Source organism: Aptenodytes forsteri, unplaced genomic scaffold (assembly GCF_000699145.1).
Source record: "Aptenodytes forsteri isolate BGI_AS27 unplaced genomic scaffold, ASM69914v1 Scaffold207, whole genome shotgun sequence".
NCBI lineage: Eukaryota > Metazoa > Chordata > Aves > Sphenisciformes > Spheniscidae > Aptenodytes > Aptenodytes forsteri.
In genome coordinates, this window is record NW_008794836.1 from 2,557,186 (window position 1) to 2,577,043 (window position 19,858).

A 19,858-nucleotide genomic window follows, 5' to 3' on the forward strand; every position below is an offset into this window, starting at 1 on the left:
TGAGCAGTGCTCGCACAGAGTCAAGACCTTTTCTGCTTCTCACACCACCCCGCCAGCGAGGAGGCTGGGGGTGCACAAGGAGTTGGGAGGGGACACAGCTGGGATAGCTGACCCCAGCTAACCAAAGGGATATTCCACACCATATGATGTCATGCTCAGCAATTAAAGCTGGGGAAGAAGGAGGAAGGGGGGACATTCGGAGTGATGGCATTTGTCTTCCCAAGTCACCATTATGCATGATGGAGCCCTGCTTTCCTGGAGATGGCTGAACACCTGCCTGCCGATGGGAAGGAGTGAATGAATTTCTTGCTTTGCTTTGCTTGTGTGTGTGGTTTTTGCTTTACCTATTAAAGTCAACCCACGAGAGTTCTCACTTTTACCCTTCCAATTCTCTCCTCCATCTCACCGGGGGGGAGTGAGCGAGCGGCTGGGTGGGGCTGAGATGCCTACTGGGATTAAACCATGACAACCATAAAGATGTCCCAAAACTAACTGGATAATCCTGGTGCTTATTTTTCACTTGCTTGAGGAATTTATTTGTCATCTGCCGTCTTTGAAGCCACTCATATTTTTGCCAAGTTTTGCTAGAGCCAGCAAAATTTCCGGGTGCTATTGTTTCCAAGCAAGCTGCCGCATTTAGAGGATGAACAGGAAATGCACAAACGTGTGCAGAAGAATCTGTCATATGTGAGATATGAGCTATGTTCTCTTTTCTGGTGTGTAAACATCCCTTATTAAATATTACACTTTATCAGGATTTATTTTGTTTGCTTGGGTTTTAGTGGGAGTGAGGGAGGGAAACAACTTTCCTGCATTTTCTCAGCCACCAGTTTTCCTTAAAAAGCTTTATCCTTATTAGAACTAAAGCTTCTTTATTCCTCCACAGCTCTGTAGAGGTTTCTTAACACAAGACAGTCCTATTTTCAATTTATTATTGTTCTTGTACTATCAGCTATTGATTTTTCTCTTATTTTAAACTTTTTTTTTCTCAAATGCAAAGTAATTTTTCAGCTTCAGGGGAGCAATTCAGCCAAACATTTTGTTGGTGGATAATTCCAAGCATAGCATGAGGATTTTTTGCTGAACTTGTCCTTAGCATATTTTTTAAATTCTCCATTATTTGTTCTACAATCTTCTTACTGTGTTATTTCAGTACTTGTTTTAATTCCTTTCAGGAATACCTATTTCGCTAATCACGGTTTCTTTCTATTCATATATATTATCCTTAGAGAGGCCCTGTTTCAGGAGTTTTCATAAATGAGTACCAAACTTAAACTAAACTAAACTAAACTGCTAAACTATATAAATGCACAAACTAGATATTTATGAATAAAGGCTGCAGTTTTATAATTTCTAGTTTAGAAGCTGCCTTTGGTCATTCCATTTTTCATAATCTTCTATCCAGCTGTGACTATGGATATCAAATTTTGTTGCCTTTACTTTCCTTGGTGCTGTTTATACTCCCTTTTTTAAATTAAAAGCATTTCTAAAGGATTTGCTTGGATGTATTTTGGAAGCTCTTTGGTCATTCCATTTTTCATAATCTTCTATCCAGCTGTGACTATGGATATCAAATTTTGTTGCCTTTACTTTCCTTGGTGCTGTTTATACTCCCTTTTTTAAATTAAAAGCATTTCTAAAGGATTTGCTTGGATGTATTTTTTAAATATTTTTATTTTATTTTATTAGCACAGTACCTAGCATTATGGTGATTCTGGAGTCCAGGATGGAAAAATGGTGAATACTTGTCTTTGTTCAATTACTTTCAGCTGTGAATATTTGCACAATAAGACTATTCTGTATCTAATGTACTCTGATCTTACTATATCCTGAATTTGCTCCCCCCCATTTTCAAAGATGGAGGCTTTGAGGCATATATGATCTACCCATTTCTGGTTTTCTTCAATAGCATAATTATAGACCTATGATTTATCTAGTTCTGGCATGTTAATGGAGTGAACTATCATCACATTAAAATAGTATATATGGTTGGGCTATGTTCAGTGCAGGTATCCTCCTACTAGAAATAATCTCCATGAGTTTTGATAGGTAATTATAAGATGGTTCACTTCATAAGTATTCAGATTTTTTTGTAACTGAAGAAAAAATATCGTATTGCTTCCAATAAATATGCAGAATATTCATAAATATACATAGTATCTCATATAATCCATAATATATACATGTGTGCATGTGTATGCAACACCTGAAATAAACCAGGTAACACTGATGGTAAGCTTTGAATTGCTTTGTTGTTTAGTTTCAACAGATTTCTTTATAGATGCAATATAAAATTTTCTAACTTTAAGAGTTAGCCTTAAAAACCTCCTCCTTCAGTTAAAAATACTCTACCATTTGGGGCAAAACTGGTGAAATGCTTCTTGCAGTGGTGGGGTTTCAGCGCTACTTTCATTACAGACTTCAGAGAGGCAATCCTACATAAGAGAACAGACTCATTAGAAGCAATTAATCCACTGATCATGTTAGTAGTCAAGGTCTTTTAAAATGGATCCCAGACCTCCAGAGGATTAAATGTCAATATTTAATACCCTTTCATCCTACACTAATAAATTTCCCGTAACAAAAAGTGGGATGATCGAATTAGTCTGTGGGTCAAATTCAGACCAGCAAACTAATGCAAATCTCTCATTAAGCATATGCCCACCAGCTTTCAGGATTGAGACATTATAATAATTTCATTTTGGTAGGTAGGTTTGAATAACTTTGTTCAGTTACAAGCTTTTTGTCCTCCAAGTCTGTGAATGATTTTCAAAAGTGTTTACTTTCTGCAGTAATAAGGATTTGGGGATTTTCTAGTTAAATGGGCATAAGGATCCAAAAGTAAAAAAGATTTGTTTTCTGAATTCTTCTTATAAGCTCCACAGTGAAAGTGACACTATTTACAAGTTTAAGTTATTATCCAGTGACATAAAAAACAGAGCTTTACTGTGACCTGCTCATAACTTGGAAAGAATAAACCCTTTCAGATAGAGTTGTGCTTCGTTGTACAAAACCCTGTTACTGCAGAGATTATACATTGGTTGCACATAGGTTTACAATAGAAGTTAATTGGACAGATCAGAATATTTTCTAAAAGAGAAAGGAACAAAGAAATCTTTATTTATAGGCCTTAAATGCTAAATACTTTATTTTAATCGTATCTTCAGAATCCTTCCATTTAGCTTAAGATTCTGGCAATTTATGGGCCAATAGCCATTTCTAAATAACTGAGTTTAAAAAAAAAAAAAATCATAAAGTGCAAAATGGCTTTGGGGCCACAAAACAGTAATGACAGGGCAATTGAGATTCGAGGAGACAGTTTAAGTGCTAACATTTTATTTCTTCCATTTCTGGCAGATGCTTTAAAGGATTTCTCCATCCAGCATTGCTACTGCCATTTGCTAAAAATCTCACAGCTATTTCAAATTTTAACATAAAAATTAATATTTTAAATTGTTCCCATTCAATTCCTTGAATTAGAATGGGAAGATGCTCACCACTAACATTATCGGTTTCTCTTTCATCTTCTCCCTTTTTTATTGTGCAGGGAATGTGACCATGTCAGAAATATGACATAAGGCATTGAGATATGGGGATAAAGAGTTAGAACGGGAGACCTCTTGCTGCCCTTTGTCTAATTTAAGTAGTGTTCACTGGCTTTTTTCTTTAGCAGTTCTTTTCCTGCAGGTCTGTTGTATTGGGCTCTTTATTATTCTTTTCTGCTGATGTTATGACTCTCATGCTCTGGCATCAGGAGGGATTGTTTTGTTTTTTTTTCCAAACTGGGAGAAGATCTTTTCGCAGCATCAGGGAACTGGAGTTTGTTTGAAGGGTAGAGAACTGAGAAAAACCTTGGAGAAATACTTGCTTTGTCACAAATTATTGCTGATGTGCTGTGAGATAAAGACCAAAGAGATAAAGGAAACCATGGGGTTTTATTGGTAAATATTATTATCTGAAGGAGAAAGGGAGAACCAATGACTCTGCAGGTAAAGAAGATTTCAAAATGAGCAAAATCCTCTGGGTGGGATGATAAGGAACTATATGATGGATTATTTATTATCTGGGGAGACAACTAACCACTACATAATCCATAAATGCATATTTGAGGGTTTGAGACATAAAGGCTAAAAGGGCATATTACCCTTCCTCACTTTTCAGCTGTCATTATGGGCTGCCGCTACATCCATTTACCTGTGTTTCACTTTAATTAGAGCGCACAAAGATGAATAAGATAAATAACTGAACTCAGGCTACAGTCTTGCAGGTAAAGAACAGGATACTTGAAACTTTGTATTAAAAATATCCAAAGAAAGGATTTATGTTCTTACTTGTAGTGGATCAGATCTCACCTGTTAACCATGGGTGGCAAAGTGCTACAACAAAAAAACCTAATCTGAGCTGGTTAATAGGATTATTATTATGGTCCTTCATAAATTGCCTTTTATCCATTCTTGCATCTTTCACTCTTTTCTGTTTGCCATATCTGTAGTACTACTGGATCCATTTCTTACTCCTCAGTCACAGCATTCTACTTTTTTTCTTAAAATTCCTTATTGCTTATTTATAGTTCGCTTGAAATTTGGTGTTCACACCAAGATTGGAAACATTTAGAATATGCTAGTGTACTGGAATTGGTCAATATTTGTTTTTATCTCTAAATAAATATATAGTAGTGATTCTGTTTTTCTCTTTTTCAACTCAGTTAAAATTTCCTCTGTAACACAGGTGAAGAAACTCTACTTAACAGGTGGGAAACTAGCCCAATTTTGACGCTGATAAGTAAATGACTGAGCCAGTGCTATATACTGTCAGGCATGCTGTAACAAGAGACAACCTCAAAGGCAATGTGTCGGAGGATTCTTTTGTTGGGTGTAGATGCTAAGAGGAATTTAAAAACTAGTAGGAAAAAGCAGCCTAGCAGCAGTCTACTACTGTGTCTCTTGCTGCCTTTTTTCCGGTTTGTCTCTATGAAGAGTTACTAGCAGAGTGTCTCCTCTTCACTGGTGCAGATGTTGAGCCATTTTCAGTTTTGTTTTCCAGCTTCCAGAGCTGTGTGTGAAGCAGCTGGGCAGACAGGGAAAAGGAGAAGCACTTCTACCACCCCTAACTCCCTTCTCAGCTGGTGATGCACTTACAGGAGTATTTTGTGCATCTCTGGAGCTGGACTATGAAAAGGTAAGAGAGTGATCTGGAGTCACACACTTTTGCAAAATATTCACTATGAACATTAGTAAAGACCCCCATTTTACATTCTATCTGAAATTATTGGATTTTTAGTGTGTCCTTCCATTGCTCCAGACCCAGAGCAGATTTATTATTAGAGGCTAAAAGAGCTTGCAAGCAGATAGGATTTGCAATATTCCATTTGAACAGACTCCTCAGACATTCAGTATCGAGAGGCTGAAGCGCTGATGCTGCTACTTGTTTTCTGAGCTATAACTTACTCCTTCTATCCTATGTCTCAGAGATTTTGTACCACCTCCTGCAGTAGATTTGAACACAATAGCTTCAGCTGAAACAAAATTACTATGAAAATGAAAAAGGAAGCACCAGAGTTGAAACAAAATGGGACAGAAAATTTTTATTCTACCACAGGTTATGTGTATTTGAACTTGTGTAATGGACTTAAAGAGGGATTCATAGAAGCTCATTTGTTTTTATCTAAATAAATATATAGTAGTGATTCTGTTTTTCTCTTTTTCAACTCAGTTAAAATTTCCTCTGTAACACAGGTGAAGAAACTCTACTTAACAGGTGGGAAACTAGCCCAATTTTGACGCTGATAAGTAAATGACTGAGCCAGTGCTATATACTGTCAGGCATGCTGTAACAAGAGACAACCTCAAAGGCAATGTGTCGGAGGATTCTTTTGTTGGGTGTAGATGCTAAGAGGAATTTAAAAACTAGTAGGAAAAAGCAGCCTAGCAGCAGTCTACTACTGTGTCTCTTGCTGCCTTTTTTCCGGTTTGTCTCTATGAAGAGTTACTAGCAGAGTGTCTCCTCTTCACTGGTGCAGATGTTGAGCCATTTTCAGTTTTGTTTTCCAGCTTCCAGAGCTGTGTGTGAAGCAGCTGGGCAGACAGGGAAAAGGAGAAGCACTTCTACCACCCCTAACTCCCTTCTCAGCTGGTGATGCACTTACAGGAGTATTTTGTGCATCTCTGGAGCTGGACTATGAAAAGGTAAGAGAGTGATCTGGAGTCACACACTTTTGCAAAATATTCACTATGAACATTAGTAAAGACCCCCATTTTACATTCTATCTGAAATTATTGGATTTTTAGTGTGTCCTTCCATTGCTCCAGACCCAGAGCAGATTTATTATTAGAGGCTAAAAGAGCTTGCAAGCAGATAGGATTTGCAATATTCCATTTGAACAGACTCCTCAGACATTCAGTATCGAGAGGCTGAAGCGCTGATGCTGCTACTTGTTTTCTGAGCTATAACTTACTCCTTCTATCCTATGTCTCAGAGATTTTGTACCACCTCCTGCAGTAGATTTGAACACAATAGCTTCAGCTGAAACAAAATTACTATGAAAATGAAAAAGGAAGCACCAGAGTTGAAACAAAATGGGACAGAAAATTTTTATTCTACCACAGGTTATGTGTATTTGAACTTGTGTAATGGACTTAAAGAGGGATTCATAGAAGCTCATTACTTCCCTTGATACTATAAAGCACACATCTTAGACTGAGAAATACTCAGATACTGAACAATGAGAACCACCAGCTACCTTGAATGGGTTGCAGATAACTGTCTAAATGATTCTTCAGATCCAGCTGATATAAAAATACTCTCACTTGTTAGCAAGAGAAGACTGAGACACCTGCTTATATAACATCTGCACGTGTTTGAGAATTTCATTTGTATTTTTTGGTCTCTCAGACTGCCAGTTAAAAACAACCCAAACGGACAAGAAGAACACGGCAAAATAGGAGCATTCAGGCTGTGTGGTGTAGAATAATTAAAGCAATTTAGATACATCTGGGATAATGCCACATTAACTGCATTAGCGAAGCATTTCCTCCCATAACATAATCTGTCAATGGCCTTCTGTAACTGACAGAATAAAACTTCTTGTCAATTTTACTTCTGAATATCCATATTTTATCTAACAATGGCTTTTATTCTTTGTGAACTTATGCATTACATCACAACTTACACTCTTACTGCTTCATTATGAAAATTCAGACCATTCATATGCATTTCATCTGTGCTCTTTCACCGTGCATATTCAGAGAGCTCTTCTACACATGCCTCTACAATCTGCTTTGAGACAGACAGAATTACTGTTCCTCTGGTGGGAGAAAACATGGGCTTTGCAGATGTAAATATATAAGGATGTCTGACTACTGGAAGGAGAAAAAACAGATACCAGGTTATAGTTTTGCCTTCCTTGTTCACAGGTAGGCTGGAAAGCCAGGGACAACATATGTTATGTCCCTTGTGTTAAACCTCCAGCTACACTCTAAAGAAATGGCTGAAAACAGCTAACATAAATCTGCTCAGAAGCAGGGATTCAAGATCTCTCTGCAGTCTAGACGTGAGGCAAAGAACTGTCTCTGCAGCAAAGAGGAGCAAAGGAGGACTGAGAGAAGAGTCAAACTGGGAACAGGCTGAGGAGTACTACCTCTTCATAAGCTCTGAAGATCTGCCCTCAACGTCCTTAAATACTTCAAATTCTTTGGCAGAAACCAGTCAAGGCCAGCTCCTGACATTCCCCCATACACTTCATCTAGTGGCTTTGGAGAATCCTTGCAGACAACTGTAAAAATAGCAGGCTGGTAAATTCTGAAAGGCTGAGGCTCTTCTGCCCCTTTCAACGATGCTTCACTGTAAAGGCAGTACTGGCAATTCCTGTTCATCAGACAGGTATTGCTTACAGAGCATTCCTGTCTTTCTCATACCTCTTCTTGACCTTTAGGACATATATCCCTATTGATATAAATAAAAAGTCATGCAGCTGGCAAAGATCTGCAGAAATATTAGCCAAAATTGGGATGTCATGCCAGTTAGTTCTTCCAATAACATTTGCAACACAACCAGTGTGAGGCATGCCCTGAAAAAGAGCATAAAATGCTATGCATCAAGAAAATGCCATTGGGAAAGATCTGCAGCTGTGAGCAGTAATTGGTAAAGTGCTATCATCAAACCCCACATGGTCACATATGCAGAGGGAGACTCATAGCACATCAAGTGTAAAATGAGAGCTGTGATACAGGCAGACATGAAGCCAAAGGAATATTGGTCAATATGTTGAAGCTGCTGGCTGAAGATAGATCTGTTCAGCAGTCTCCAAAACGTTTGCAACTTGGAAAATAAAAGAGGAAAAAAGAAAATCAGTTGTTCGAGTTAGTGGGGGGAAAAGGTGATGTAGAGAAATATTCCACAGAAATGAGGTGCAAATGCTGGAAAGATGGATCATTATCAATGAGTGATACCACAGTGTCAGTGCTCTCACAAGCATGAAAATTATATACATCATCACTAATCTCTATGGATTTATTATGTCACATGGTCAGTTTACATTCCTCCGTCTCCATCAGGCAAAGACTTTGGATGCTAACCAATAAAACTGACATCCTTCAGTCACAATGAATGGATGAATGAGGAACACAGATCAGTAACATCACAGAGTATAATGGTGGATTAGTAGGCTAAGACATATGAAATATGTGCTGGTATAAAATATTAAACTAATTATGAAGAGTGGTTCTGCACAGCCAACACCAGATGCTTTGATTCTGGCTACTAATCTGTTTGAAACACAAGGCTACGTCACATAGAAGTGTAGTCCTGCACATTGGCAAAGTGCCCAGAGATAGCGGACCTGCAGTAGAATGGTGAGAGTGAGAATTTCTCACTCTTTTTTCTAGCTTTAAATAGTAGTCACAAATATTTCCCTCCCTCTTAATTAATTCTCCTACATGTTAAACAAAACTAAGGCTGTAACCCTAAAAGAAAAGAGTTACTCAGATTTGGGGAAGAAGGAAAAAGATCATAGATACCAACTGGTCCTCTGGCATTTCAGGCATCATTCTGCCTCCCAGCAGAGAGAGAGAGGTAAGATTTGGAAGATATATGGAGCTCCCTAAGTGGCTGCAGGTAGGGCCCATTTTTCCTTTGTAGTTCCTTTGCTGAGTCAAGGAATGAAGATTAACTGAATGTCTTGAAAATCTCTGGTTCAGTGATACTGGGTATAGTTTTCTAGTCTGCATATTCTCTTGGACAGAGACCAACTACTTGGGAATTTTTGTATTTAGACATAAGTCAGCACAATGTGACTTTTGGAAACATCTTACTACGCAGAAAGAACAAGAGAATCTATTTATTTGAAAGTGCAAATACTTTGGTTCATCATGGTTACCTCTTGATGATGCATATTCAAGGCTGCCTGAAGTCAAAACCAGTGAAATTTGCACGGTTTTGTAGGCAAAAGCCATAATGTCATTTCTAACATCACCTATGGTATCTAATTCATATCTAATATGAATTAGATGCTCAGCTGTAGTGATAAGCAGTGAAAACTCCTTAAGGGATTTTTTTTTTTTTCTTCACCTCTTGTTCCAAGACTACACTCTGGAGGAAAAGATCCACCACTGCTAATAAATAAAGCAATAGTTTTAAGTTCGTAGACTCGTAGAATCATAGAATCATTAAGGTTGGAAAAGACCCCTAACATCATTGAGTCCATCCATCGCCCCAACGCCATCATGTCCTCTAAACCATGTGCCTAAGGGTCACATCTACACGTCTTTTAAATACTTCCAGGGATGGGGACTGAACCACTTCCCTGGGCAGCCTGTTCCAATGTTTAACCACTCTTTCAGTAAAGACATTTTTCCTCATGTCCAATCTAACTCAAGTGAAAAGCAACAGTGAGCGTAATACTGGATCATATTCCACAAAGGCTCGTGCTTTGCTTCTAAGATGATTAAAAAATACTACCCTGGTATTTGAATACATCATCCTTCTTTCTTCCCTGTCCACTTTCCTCTTGGATACTTTTCCCATTTTCAAATCTTAGTTTTCTTGCCTCCTGCAGTATATACAGAGAGAATTAAGACAGAAGCCTGCATTTTTGTCTATGGTATTACATCGAATGAACCAGTGCATTTTAGTGCATTTAGTGTTGTGAAATGCCTTGGGTTCACCCTTTTGCAGGTGACCAGAACGGGGATTAGACATCCTGTTTTGATGATTTACTTGTAAAGCAGCGGGGCTTTGTATTCGGGTGAATGTCAACCTTTCTGTCTTACCTTGATACTCCTTTACACTTGCATGGCAGGCAACCAAAGGAACAAAAAGAAATGAAGAGATTTGACCTATATCTGAAAAGTAACTGAACCTAAAAACAAGAACCTTCTGATTTTGGCTTAGAGCATTTCTTCCACTAGCTCCCTGCAATCCAATTTAAAAAAACATAAAACTAGGACTCTACAGTTTGTTTGAATTAAGCTCATTGTCTGATTAGAAGCTCTGACTAAGCAATTGTAGGAATACAGGGTGTATTTAAGTAAGAAAGCTGTTTCTCTTGTTGATTAATCAAGGGAAAGTTTCATGGTTCAACTACTCTGCACTTGTTTTCCTGTGATTTGCAAAAAGGTAAGATCACAGAAGGATTTTTTTCCTATAAAGAACATGCCTACTAGCTTATATTTGCAATTTTCTTTTATTTTTATTTAACCACCATTCATCACCATTTACTTTGCAGCATGCACCATGCCAAGAGTTTTAATTCAGACCCCACGTTTCCTGTATATTTACTATGATGTATTGATAAGGTCTGTCTTACTGACTTTTTGAGAAGTGCAACTGCATGGTATCTTTTCTATGTAATTTTTTGACACTCTGGTTTGATTGCAAGGTTCTAGGGACATTACAGTTTTCAGAGTGAAATCTCTGATATAGACTGCTAGTCTGTATCTTCCCTTCCCTCATTTTATTCTCTTTACCCTTAGGTTTTTGATGATTCTGACCATTTTGTGGGGCAGCTATTTGCTTTCTTAAGTCCTGTTAATATAACTGTGTGATAACTTGAGCCGTTTCTCTTGATATTCCCCAAAGTACTGGTAAAGCTTCCCTACATTTGTTTCTCTTCCACACACTTTTTTTTTTCTTTGAATGCTGTTTCTTAATGCCAGCCATAACATATACAATGTATAATCTCTTTAAAACCACTTTATTTTACTCAACTTGTCCGGTGATCTGAATTGCCTAATACTTGCTAGTCTTTTCAGGTCTAGGTTGCATCTTCTACTGGTAACACTGGAGAAGGGGAGGAACTGCAGGGTCTGTGAGAATGGCAAGAAATCTGTGTATGTCTGAGGTGGAAAGTGCAAGGCTGCAAGCCAGCTGAGTTGTTTTGGAGGGCCACATTCCTGACTTACTTCTTGTGCCTAGGTATGATGATCCAGACAAAAGTCAATGATCACATCCAGCTTTTTTCTGAGGATCCCACCCCAGTTAGTGCTCAGGGTGGAACTGTTCTGTGGGTTACTCAGGCAAGAAGGTCATTACTCATCCTGAGGCCTATTATACATTGTCACTGGGGAATTTCAAATGAGGCAAGAGTTTGTAGGAAAGTAAAGGAAGGTCTCACTATGAATGCAGCTGGATCTTGTTTTGGAAAACTGGAGTTTATTCCTATCTATGACATGGAATGTTATGTTATGCTATCAAATCGCTTCAACCCGACTTTTCTCATTTGCTTACAAGGTTCTTCGTTTCTCTGGTGTCTTATATGCAGAAGTGCTTACAAATCAGAGCTAAAATCATAGTCAATAAAGCCATACTTTAAAGATGAAAAGTGCTATCTAATGCTAGGAATGCTGAAAAATCAGTTTCTAGCCACCTCTCAAACTTGACATACAAAATCAATTGATCCTTTTGACCTTAAACTCGCTGTGATCCAGTAACCCCTCTTTAAAATATATATAATACCAAATACATCCCCATCATTTTAGGGGGGTGAAAGGTTGGGAAAATAAATTGGTATTTGGGAAGCCATCACATAGTAGAAATGCGTGAATTATGTTTCTGTTTTAGAACAGTGTTTGAAGAGTGTGCCACTAATAATACCTGGAATTACACATAGAAAATAAAGAGAAATAAAAAATTGAAAAGCTTTCATAAATGATTACCACCCAAGCTGTGCATTGAATGAGGAGGTAGGGGACTCATTAGCTTTTAATGCTTGGGATCATACTGTTAAAAAGAGTACCATAAGCATGAGGACTAAATTCAGATTGCACAAATGTGATTTTCAAATAATTAACATTGTAAGCTGATAATGCTTTTAACATTATTTTATGGATATGTACACATGTATGCAAGCCTGTGCATGTATGTTGACAGGCTCAGTCGCAAATCGTACTCAGCTATTAGCAAATACCTGTTTAGGACTCTGAGACACTATTACATGGTTCAGAGGTACCTTGAGAATATCAAGTTTTGGCTTTTAATGTATTTGAGGCAGCTTGCTTTCTATTTGTTTTTGGCTTTAATCACATAGTTGGAAGTAGAGTTTCATCTGCCATCGACATATAATTTACATCAATTGTGTAAAATGGTTGTCAAATGACCTTGTTAATATGGCAAATCACATATAAGAGAAAATATTTAAATGAGATCTAAATGTTTAAATAGCTTAAAATCTTAGAATTAATAACATTCAAAATGTTGACTGTGCTACTTGAGTCTTATAACCTTTCTCAAATGGATCCTTAGTTAATTATCTCTAAAACTGGCCTTTTAAAACATTATGCTGTGTCTGGAGATTGATATTTAACTTTTTTTTCTATTAATCATATTTAGTTTTAAGATTTGGAAAGGTAGTCCTCTAAGGTTCAGCTGACATTTAAACAATTATGTTGAGACTTAGCATTGATATATTTTGGTTTTTTAACCCTTCTTGTCAGCAGTTCTGTATTTTATGCAGACCTTGCTGGTGTGGCACTGGAATTTATAGTAGAGTGAATTTATTTTAATAGAACAATTCTTGTCCTTGTAGTTATAGCAGTTATGATTATTATCGTAAAACAAAGCAGTCTGAAGCTGTAATCAATCTATAAGACACAGTTTCACATGCAGACATATGCATATCCCTTGTGAAAACTGACGTTGATATGTATTAAACTGCAGACTTTTTATTATGAAACCATTATATGTGTTTCCCAATTTAAAAAAGGAAAGAAAAAAAAAAACACAAGAAAAAACCTGTAAGTCAAGAACTTATTTTTCAGTGCATAAAGCTTGACAGCATAGGCTTAGGGCTGACTACAAAAACTGGGTAAGTTACTCCATGATTCCGGCTGTTGAAGGCTACAGGAAGAAATCTTCATGATATGGATTAAGGAAGCTGGGGTTATTTAAGCTAAAGCAATGCTTCTGTCATGCTGTTGCTTATTGCTTTTTCCAGGACTGGAGAGTTTGTATTCTGGCTCCATCTTAACTCACTGTTTCTTAAAGTAATATCTTTTTTGGGGGGAGGGAGAGGGGTAAGATGATGTCAGTTAAGCTCACTGGAGATATGGTACCTGGATATTGGTCTCTTTAATCAAGCTAGTATTTGATTGTAAGGCTGGAGTGCCATGTACTGTCAATGTGTCACTGCCATTGAAACAGCAATACATGTCCCTTCTCCATTTCTGTGCAGCAGTACAAACGTTCGATGGCTGTGTCATGCACTGGAACTAATCTAGCATAATATAGAAAAAGTAAAATGAAAGTTGTCAATAAATTGGCGATGAACAGAGGGGGAAGGAACTGCTTGTTTGGTGGAAGCGCTGGTTTCAATTCATCAACTTCTCTTTTTTTTTTTAAGAGATCAGAAGAAATGGACTGAAAAATGCTCATTTACATATAAAACCATTCTAAGATTAATTAGCATTTTAATGCCTCTGAAGTTTGGAAAATAATAATCAGTAGATAACGTATAGAACACATTAATTATCTTTTTAAGATTACTCACTTTTTCAAGCATTGTCCTCTGAAATTTTTAATGATGGCATCTGAAGGTCATTTATGAGCAACTGATGTGACCATTCAAAGCTAATAAACAGCCTCCTATGGTATGAATTACCACCTGCTCCCTTTTTGCAAGAAAGCAAGAAAGAATCTTCCAATATCCATGTCACAATACTGTTTATCACACTTGAGATTGATATCTACTTTATACAGGAGAACCTAAACAATGGGGTATGACAATTACTATCTAGTTTGTGTTCTGTTCTCAGAAGCTTTTTCTTGAATGCTCTTCATGTCTAATCTGTCTCTCTCATAAGCATTTCTGGAGGTACCAGCTTCAGATACTGTCCTTGCCTAGGGAGGAGGGCAGAGCAGCCTTTTCAGCAGGCCACGTGTCTTTTTCAGTGGCAGGAAGGGCCAAATGCAATAGCGTCCTCCTTCTAGACGACTTAACTTTCTGTGAATGCATAGATTGATGTAATGCTCAGTAGGCCCAGAGGGAAAACCTATAATGTATCAAACAGAAGGCTTAATACAGCTTTGCAATATTTGTATAAAATGTGCCTGTCTGCACAGGCACAGGCCGGGCTTCCTGCTGCTGCTGCCACCACTGCCAGTGGGAAGCCCGGGCTGGGCTGAGCAGTATGTGCTCAGCTCAGTGGTAGCCTTTGTCCCCAGCCTCTTCCACTTCCTAGCAGTGTCTTATCTTCCATCCCAAACGGAAGAGCATCCTTTATATCGCTAATTCTTTTCCCTCCCTATGCCCAGCACAGCAGCCAGACCGAACTGTGCCTGTCCTCTCCCCTGGGTCCAGTAGGCTCTCCTTCACCAGAATGGCAGAGCTGGGGAGGGAAGATGAAGGGGGAGGGTGGGTTGTTGTATGAAGGGAGGCTCCTCCATGGGTGGGAGCTGCTGCCCACATGGAGGGTACGTGAACATGCGTGTGTGTGCAGGCTGCAGCCTCCCACACGGACAGGAGGAGGGATCCTGAAATCTATCTCCAGTTCCTGCAGGCACCACTCCCAGGCTGCCCTTTGTTAGGGAAATATTTAGAATAACAAAATAATCGTGTTGTAAATTAATGTAATAAATGACTGATGCTTCTGTGACTTGAAATCTGATGTTGGGTGGAACTCAGATTTCTGAGAACATGTCAGGTTGCGTTAAGGGGCACCAGAGAAGGACCTGGCCTTTTGTTTATGTTGCTTACACAATTCAATAGTTGGTATATACTGTGCTGTATATATAGTTGGTGTATACCTTTGAAAACAGTAAATTCCTAAATTTATGTGACAGCTAGGCAAACAAGAAAGGATGTAGGGAGTTGAAATATAGAAGAGGTGCCAGGATTACTCATCCTCCTCCCACTCTCTGGGAGGAGGATGAGTTTCTTTCCTTTAACAGTAGAAGCCAACAGTAAATTTTAATGATTTTTTTCCTTCCAAATTTCTATTTTTAGATTTATAGGTTGAAGACACTAGCAAATATTTTTAAGTTTTAGTACTCAGAGAAAGTTCCAAATTAATAACCTTTGAGAATAAAATCTGTAGCTCAGGCAGGGCACAGCAAAAGCAGGATCTGTATAAGCTTCAGGCCTCTGTGATGTGCTTCAGAACTGGTAGTATTCCCATTGCATGACCTTTCTGCTGAGACTACCAGTAAAAGTATCAATTAATGCTAACAGTTTTATGGCATGGGCTCTTGCATCTTGAGAACTATGCTAAGACCATTTATTCACCTTATCTGATGTTCAGAATAGTCAAATGGACTGTTTTTGATTGCTTTTTGCGGTTACTGCTCCTCTCGATCACTCAGTCCTTCAGCACCCAAAATGACTTTTTTCCTACAGACTGAGAACTAATTCTGGTGACATATTAGTGCATTTATTATTCACAATATTCAAGCAAAATGTACAGTATTGATAGATGATCATGTTTGTGAGATTCTATATTTCCAAGTCACCAAACCAGACTAAGTGTTTTTTTGATGCTCCCTTTCTGTATCATTCTCAAGTGCATGAGGTACGTACTTTGTTCGTGCATCTTAAAATGCAAAGAGAGTTGGTTGCAGCTACTCAAACAATTCCTTCTGTGCTTGTTTTTGGTCAGTGATTGCTATTTTAATGGACATTTGGGGAAAAAATTCTTCTGTTTTCACCTGAATTGAGGGAATATTTAGTGAGTAAAAATTGTTCTATCAAAACCTGAATTTTTAAAACAAAAATTTTACTTGGAATTCTTTTATGAGCTTTCAGATGACCTTTACTGAGGATGACTGCTGTTATTATTTTCATTTCCTGCATCCTCTTGTGCTATACAAACCAAATTTACAGGTGGCGACCCACCTGCCCAGTCAGCCTTAGAAATTCCTGGTGTCAAGATGTGCTGTACAATCACATGGGGAAAACCCATTACTGCTAGCAAGGACTTGTATTCAAAGATAAAACAAGCCTGCAAGTGTGACAAACGATATGAGGGAAAGCATGGATAGCCATAGTAAAAACATAGCGTTACAAGCTCAGTTTGATAGCTTTGAATCATTTAAATGTATAGGGTTTGCTTGTGTGTCTGACTTTGTTGTGATTAATGCTCAGGTCTGGAACTACAAATAATACAAATATTCCCCGCTGCTCCACAGGAGGCTTCTTCAGCTTCAGTTTTGGGGGGCATGTGCTAACCAATGCATAATTTCTAAGGAGGTGTTGCCTGATGTAGTGACTTAGACATACTTCTGACGTTGAGGTCCATCTGCTATTCAGAGCATAGGAAAAGAGGCAAGAAGCCAGAAGTCATGTATTGAAGACCATGTCTCACTTTGGATGACAATTCTGGAACGCAGTGTTTGGCACATTTCTTGCATCAGTAAAAGGATGATAGGAGAGCAGTGTGATCTGAAAGCTCATATTGCATCCTGACTTTAGGGAGGACAAACAATTGCTGAGCAGATCAAGGTGTTAACACCCTTGCATTTTTTTTTGTCAAGTGGTTTATTTCAAAATGCTAAGGGAAACAGTGAAAACTACTAATCATGCTTATTGTTTAACAAGTACCTGAATCAGTTTCTGAGTCCTTGGAGATGATGTATACCTGTATAAGTGCATAATTTCAATACAGATTAAATTTTTCTAGAAGTAAAACTAATTTGTTTGAATTTATACTTTCTTCTATAATTTAGGTTCTGGATGCCATGTAATTTGTAATAATGAGTCCTTATAACTACGATACATGGAGTAAGCAAGCATACATTCATAAAGTATACTACTGAGTTTACCTTTCTTCACAGTACCCTAGTTCTTTGCACAACGTGCAATCTATGCTAAACATATGAGATTCCCAGCTAAACATATGACAAAACCCACCACCCCCAAAGAAAAACAATCCTTCCTTACCCCAGACCAACAGCCCGCAATAACAGATGTGTCTTTAGTAAAATTTTACTTACTGACTGTTTCGCCATAGCCAGCAACAGTGGTCCTACTTTGTTTAGAGGTGGGTTTCTTCTGAAGGCAAACTGAGTTACTTCATTAGAAAGTAAGGTGCAAATCTGTTTTCTATATCCTGTGCAGTATACATGCAGTACACCTTTTACGCTTTATGTTCTATCTGTAAGAATTTTCCAAAGGCAATTCAAATGGTGGGAAAAATTAGAGAAGAAAATGGACTGCAGTTTTCTTATCTAAGTTACAGCCTCTTTGATCTTTCACAGCTTAGAAGCTTGGCACTACTGCCGTCTATTGCAAACAGATGGATCTTTTTTTTGAAAACTACCTTAGCACTTCATTTTCATTCCTAAACACATTTTGTTTAATCATTAAGGGACATGTTCATTATTCATTTATTCAGATAGATACAACAATAAGATGGGGCAAATACCCAAAGCTTTAGGTAGTAATATAGTATTTTTGAAATATTGTAAATCTAAGGAAATACTGTTTAGTCATGGTAGACAATACCGTTAAGGTCTTAAAGATAACTCCTCTACTTTTATCTCAAGTTATTTGTACTATTCCAAATACTGTCCAAAAGATATTTTAAGCTACAATTCCTCTATAAATGGTTAAATAAATAAATAAATACCCCCCCCCCCAAAATCCAACAGTTCTATGTGATTCATTTTTATAGTGCTTTTTCAAATAATGTGTTCTAGCTGTCCAAGCATTTTAGTGTAAGAGCTGAGGCTTCATTAAAAGAATATACTTTATCTGACTTTTACTTTTATGCTTAAACTTCCATGAAATCTTACACATTTCTACAGCTAAATTCTACTTAAAATTAAACATTATAATAGCTGTCCATAAACATTTACTAATTATTAACTTTTATATTCCAAATACAGTATTTTTGGATCAGTAATTTCATGTTGCTCTCTTTCTTCTTTTTAATTCTTCCTAATTTAACCATACTGTGGTAGGATGACCTTGGCTGGCTGCCAGATGCCCACCCAGCTGCTCTCTCACTGCCCCTCCTCAACAGGACAGGGGAGAAAATTGGATGAAAAAGTTTGTGGCTTGAGCTAAAGTCAGGGAGACCACTTACCAATTATCATTATGGGTAAAACAGACTCGACTTGGGGAAAATAAATGTAATTTATTGTCAATTAATATAGATCTGGTTGGTGAGAAACAAAGACAAAAAAACATAAAACACTTTCCCCCCACATCTTTTTTTCCAGGTTCAACTTCACTCCTGCCTTCCCAACTCCTCTCCCTCCTCCCCCGCAGTGGGATCAATGGGGAATGGTGGCTGTGGTCAGTCCATAACAGCTCCTCTCTGCTGCTCCTTCCTCCTCACACTTTTCCCCTGCTCCAGCATGGGTCTTTCCCACAGGCTGCCGTCCTTCAGGATAAACCCGCTCCAGCATGGGCTCTCCATCGGCCACAGTTCCTTCAGGAAACATCCACCTGTTCCGGTGTAGGGTCTTCCACAGGCTGCAGTGTGGATATCTGCTTCAGCATCTGGAGCACCTCCTTCCCTTCCTTCTCTCACCTTGGTGTTCGAAGGGTTGTTTCTCATAGGTTTTTTTTCCTCACTCCTTGCACACCAGGCAGTGTTTTGCCCTTTTCTTAAGTATGTTTTGCCAGAGGTGCCACCAGCTTGGCTGATGTGCTCAGCTGTGTCCGGAAGTGGGTCTGTTGTGGAACTGGCTGTGTTCAGCATGGGGCAGCCCCTGACCTCTTCTCACAGAGGCCAGCCCTGCAGCCCTTCTGCCAACAAAACTTTGACACTGGCACCCAATACACATATACTTGATTCAAAGTAAAGATCTTTACAGTGGTATTTTTTACAAACATTATACGGAATGAGATTGATCTTTTTCTTTCCTGAAGTTCATCATGCCTGAACTGTGTTGAAATCAGTGAAAATACCAAGGGATAAATTTAGCTTGGGTGATATGTAGAAGAAACATTAATTATCAGGAAATTATCAAGAGAAAACATGTTTTTATCACTGATTTTTTTTCTAAGTGTTTTACAAATTAACAGAGTCCCTTTTGAAATCAGTATTCCAAAATAACAGATTTATATCTATTATGGATGAGTCAACAATGGAAATGAATTGGCAATCAATTATGCTTTGATGCTGTTTTGCCATAGTGTTTTAACCTAACTCAAAAATACTTGCACTCAGAATAGCTGTTCTTCATTTTAATGAGACTTAATCAAAAAAGTAAATTGTGGTGAAATGCTTAGAGTGAGATACTCATATTTGGGTGATCACATGTAACTTATTTGCATTCTGTAGTGACATGACTTTTTTGCCTTGGTCTTCACTAGCAAGTGCTCAAGCCTCACCGCCCAAGCCACAGAAGGCAAAGGTGGGGAATGGGAGAATTAAGAGCCACCCACTGTGGGAGAAGATCAGGTTCGAGACCATCTAAGGCCCCA